General features: G+C 34.9%; 1 long non-coding RNA gene across 3 annotated transcripts; it reads right to left on the reverse strand.

The window, feature by feature from the left end:
* Positions 1-210: 210 nt before the first annotated feature.
* LOC133727448 (uncharacterized) lies at positions 211-3,081 on the reverse strand. Of its 3 annotated transcripts, none has more exons than XR_009855187.1 (5): positions 2,627-3,081; positions 2,267-2,333; positions 1,982-2,083; positions 697-806; positions 211-499 (listed from the first exon to the last, which is right to left on the reverse strand). It is a non-coding gene; the product is annotated as an uncharacterized LOC133727448 (long non-coding RNA). The 3 variants fall into 3 exon arrangements; XR_009855186.1 differs by having other exon boundaries at positions 2,267-2,344; XR_009855185.1 differs by lacking the exon at positions 2,627-3,081 and having other exon boundaries at positions 2,267-2,542.
* Positions 3,082-5,578: the final 2,497 nt, after the last annotated feature.

The raw sequence follows: 5,578 nt of genomic DNA on the forward strand, positions 1-5,578 counted from the left end.
ACGCTATTTTGTTGTTGTGTGTTTTCTAATTGGGCAATTGAATATGTTTGAAAAGTATTGTAATTAGGTGGTTCATACAACAGTTTTTGCATTCCATTTTATGATGTTCATTTGTTAGACAATAGTTTGGTTGGAATAGAATGGTCGAATGGTCTGGGAGTCTTTAGGCATACATTCTGCATATATGGCACCTAACAAAATGACAACACATCCAAAACATACATTCATTGATTAAACATCCAAAACATTCACAATCTCATCATCACAGCTCAATAGTGCAATAACCTAGTCTTCAATTGCAGTTGGCTTCTACAAAACCTTATTGAACCATTTTATCAATCATCTTGCACACAATACTCTTGATTTGCTTCTCCAAGCTTGTTATGAAGATTCGCAACTAACAAATACGGCCTTGGAAGAACTGATCATCAGCCTCAGACTTCAAAGACTAGACCATCCATTTCTTTTTTTTCACCATGATGAATTCATAGTCAGATTTCTGCAATGTTAAATTCACAAGTAATATTAGTTTGACTTAAAAGCAAGAAAATGTGGAAAGAAAATTGAAATAAAAACATGAAAGAACCTTCTGCCTATTAATAGAAGTGCTTTCTGCAAGAGTGTTTTGAGTGAAGTGCTTTACTGTATCAAATTTAAGTGGTTGTCATACCATCTTAAAATATTCAAAAGACTCACTCCAACTCAAGGCTTATGAGACTCAAAAGATGATCTTCTGCACACATGAAAATAAAGCTTCGAGGCCAATTTGATACTACTGTGCTTACAATCACTGCTCTTGCTTGTACCTGCACAGCAAACATTTCTGTTAAAATTAATACAAGCTATGTTGAGTCTGCAATCATCTGTCATTGTTCCGAACTCACAAAGAAAATCCAGCCACAAGTTACTACTGCTACTGAAGAACAAATAAGAAAAGAAGCTGCTCCTTGCAATCAGTTTCAATACAAATAGAGTGCAGGGGATTAATTTTAGGGCTAAATACTAGTTAGTACCCTGTGGTTTAGGTCCAAAATCAATTCAGTCCCTGGACTTCTAATTTCATCAAAAACACCCCTGCACTTTCAATTTTGATCTAATAGGTCCAATTCGTTAATATTTTGTTATGGATTCAAGTTATAGTTAGATTATTTGTTGAAAAACTATTTATTTTTAATAGTATGACTCACTCCTAAATTGACTATGCAGACCACCTCGACACCACATCATAAAACATAGGCCATATATGAGCCACATTAACAAGTTAAATAACTCAATTGTCGGAAAACTAACAAACTGGACCTATTAGATCAAAATTGAAAGTGCAGGGGTGTTTTTGATGAAATTGGAAGTTCAGGGACTGAATTGATTTTGGACCTAAACCACAGGGTAGTAATTTGTATTTAGCCCTTAATTTTATATTTGCTGAAGACCACAACAATCAAAGAGGCAGTCTAAAATTTATCCCAAAAATCTGACAGCTATGCATTCTTGGGTGCAACATGTCATGGTGTAAAACAAAAAGAAAGTGGTGGCGATGGAATTGCAAAAGAATAAGTTTGAAGCTTTAATCAAGTGCACAAGACAAAATGGCACACTTTTTATCAAAAGTGTGTTATATTATCAAAAGCATCATTCCAAGGCTGCAGCAAATCAATTATGATGCAGGAGACTTCATGAGAAAGAAACAAAATCACTTGAGCATGTGTTGGGATTATACTTTGAAAGCACAAGGCTGTGAAGGCAAAAATTCCTTGAGTAAGCCTTCTCCAATAACAATGTGGTAGGAACCTAATACATCCTAATCTAAAGAGGATGTAATCTCACTATGCAATCAGTGGCTTTCCAACCAGATCCAAAGTCACAGATCACTAAATCCAACCTGTTCAAACAAACCAATTAATCTCTCAAAAATAAAACCAACGTATACACCGATTAGCTCACAACTATACATCAAGGAGTATAAAACTAAAAGGATCAGCACCTTCCCTGAAACCGCTCTTAAACCTGCGTGGGACATTCCACAGATACCACATCCTTCCAGTCCCGGTGGTCTTCCTCCTGATGGCCTTCACACTCCAATTGACTGTTTTAAACACCAAACATCAATCAAAAACCCAAAACCACAACAATTCTAAAGGCAATGAGTTTACTACAAAACCTTCATCAAAATCAAAAATCCTTTTCTGGGTACTCAAATTTCTCAACCAAAATTCCATATACAAGAACAAAATCATGAACCAAAAGCAGAGGGAGAAGGGTTTCATACATTTCCTGGTGCGGACAGCTGGGTATGCACAAGCAGAGCAGCGACTCTTCTGGAGATGGAAGTTGCCCTGCAACGGAGCTACCACCAACATCAACACAACCCAAAACAAAAATGAATCAAAATAAGCATAATAAATCAACCAATCAGCTCTTCTAACCCATAATAAGGACTTGAACAGAAACAACTATAACTAAATAGAAAATCGCCAAGAACAGTAACTTCCAAATCGAAATTAACAGCAAACCCTAGCTAACACCCCAAATCGAGTTCTATGAAATCCCCAAATCCATTTAACCGAAAATCAATCAAACCCAAAACCCAATCGATTTCAAAAACATGAAAATTCGAGGAGAGAAATACCAGTTAACAAAACCCGTCCTTGGCCACCACCGTGAGCTTTACATCACCAGAAACTAGCCCTCCCTAACTGGGATTCCGAAACGGCGCCGATTCGAGGAGCTTGTGGACTTTCTAGTGGAGATTCCGATTGGAGAATTTGGAATCCCAATGTTGCTTGTCGGACATCATCTGGTAGAGGGTCTGGGACTGAGGAGAAAATTGGGTTTTGGAATTGCGGGAGTGGAGCTTGGAAAGAAAGAAGTAAAGATAGAAGAGAGAAGTGCGGAATGCGCCTCTGAGAGAAGAAAGAGGTGGAATCTGAACCCTTTATTTCTTTAAACGAGGAGTTTTGTGAAAAGGGGGAAATTTAAGTTTTGGCCAAAAAATAGGCGGGCAAAGGAATGGAGGGAGTCAAAAAATTGAGTTATGACTAAATGTGGAACTCAGACAACATAAATTCATAGCCATTGTCTGAAGAAGAGTTCCACAACAGATTAAAGCATCAATAAATAACTGTTGTCAGAAGTCATTATCTGAAGAAGAGTTACACAACAGAATAAAGTAGCAATAAATAATTGTTGTCTGAATAAAATCAATCAGACAACATCAAAACTCAACCATTGTCTAAATAGTAATTGCACAACAGTAAAGTATCAATAGATAACTGTTGTCTGAAGCCATTGTCTGAAAGAGAGTTACACAACATAATAAAGTAGCAAAAAACAACTGTTGTCTGAATTAGATCGGTCATACAACATCAAAATACCACAATTGTCTGAATAGTAATTGCACAACAGTCAATGTAATAACTGTTGTCTGAAATAACTCACTCAGACAACATCAAAATATAACCATTGTCTGAATAACAATTGCACAACAGCAATGTAATAACTGTTGACTGAATCAAAAATTTAGATAACAGAATAATTCTTGCTGTCGTCTGATTATATCAGACGACAGTTAAAAATTTTGCTGTTGTTGGAAATGTGTTGTCTGATTCGTTTTTTGGCATAGTGTATGAAGATTTTGATTTTTGGTTCCCTATAATACAGAAATTATAGGAAAGTTGTTGGAGTTGCTCTAACAAAAAGAAACATTATCCATACTATATTTAAGAGAAAAGATTTTGTTAACCAAAGTAGGCGTGAAAAGACAATTAAACTCTTAGACCTTATAATCATTGTAAATTACTTTCAATAATTGAGTGATAGTATGGTAAATAACAAAATTAAAAATTATATAAAAAAATAGTATGTTCGTTAGCTAGCTAGCCTAACTAATTATGTGGAGATCATGTATTTAAATCTCACGACATTAGGATGGGGAGGGTAAGTTTGGCGGGTAGGGCCGTAGGGGTGAGTGGTGACTCATTATACATTCTTGAAAGTAAAATGAGATTTTTACTGTTCAATGAATAGTGATACAGTGCTTTCCTGATTTGCCCCCTATTTTCTTTTGTATTTGATGCTTTTGTCCTCAATTTTTTTTTAAAAGAAAAAACACAAAATATTAACTCAATTAAATTATTACAAATAGAAGTGAAAGATGATTATGATCTTAAAATTTATTTGTTCTTGAATCCATGGTTTTAGCTTAGTAGGATTATATAGACTTTTTATCCGTCTTTATATATGGCTTAGGTTTGTCAAATGTGGAATAACCTGAGCCTAGTACATAAGCCTTGATTTAAGTTGATTTTTAAAATAGAAATAGAAAAAGTCAGTAAACATTATTATATAAACGGGTGTCTTGAGTATTTCTTATATTTGAATTTAAAACTTTATGTGTTTATCACAGATCAGTAAATTGTTATAAAGATTTTTGAAAACTTCACTGCTAAGTTTCATATGCTGCTCCTTATATTATATCGTCTGTGTCCAAAAACAAATGAAGGGTCTTCAACACCATATGAACCAATAAGTGATACATCAGAGGATAATTAGTTCCAACTTGAAATGTATGATATTTTGGTGAGATTTAACCACTTTCTTAATTTGTATGTCAAGAATATCTTTTGTTAGACTATCCCTTTCTTTCGAAAAATTTAAATACAGAAGTTTGGTTAAATATCAACTCATACTCAACACTTCCATTTAAAGCGAGGTTAAAATACCAACTTTCATAATATGCAAAACGATAATATGTTTAGTTAACATTTTTTATATTGTCATTTCTACCCTACTGCGTATAAAATTTAGGACAAAAAATACAAATCCGCAACATCGCGCGGGTGAGCTGCCTAGTTTCCATAATATGATGAACATTTTCATGTATGTCCTGCTTTCGTTATTTGCAGATCTTCAACTTTTGTTATTTGCTGATCTTCAACTTACTCACCCTTAAGTCAATTAGGCTACATTACAATCACATTAAATATGAATAGGGACATGGAAACAATCGAAAAGGGACTTGGTTGCTGATGATGACCCCCATATTAGGGGAGACCGAGACGTGCAACCCCCACTAGACCCTAATAAATGGGGTAGTTAGTTGTTACGGTTTAGTGGATCCATTGACAAAAGTCTCCTGTAATAAATAAAAGATGTATTTTTTTTTCTACAATTCAATGGTCGGGCCTAAACCCTGACCAGTCCCAGCAATAGAGTGAATGACCTTTCTATGTTTGATGAATGGTTATTGAAGATGTTCATACTGAAAGCTTTGAATTAAGCAAACCCTCACCAAGTGGTACGCCATTGCTGAAGTTGAAAATACTAGGTGAAACAAACTTGAGAATTGAATAGGCCATTCCTACAGAAACCACAACATTTTCTTAATTTAAGAAAGCCCAACACAGAACATTATAGATGAATCCCAGAATGAGATAGTATGGATAAAAATTGCAGATAAGAAAGATAAGCACAGTCACACAGCAATCAAGAGGCACAAGATTTGTTTGCGAGTAAAAACCTTAAAATGAGGAAAACTTTCTAAGGCCCTGATAAAAAACCAAGTCACTAAATGAAAATATAC

The sequence above is a fragment of the Rosa rugosa genome, chromosome 1, assembly GCF_958449725.1.
Source record: "Rosa rugosa chromosome 1, drRosRugo1.1, whole genome shotgun sequence".
Classification (NCBI taxonomy): domain Eukaryota; kingdom Viridiplantae; phylum Streptophyta; class Magnoliopsida; order Rosales; family Rosaceae; genus Rosa; species Rosa rugosa.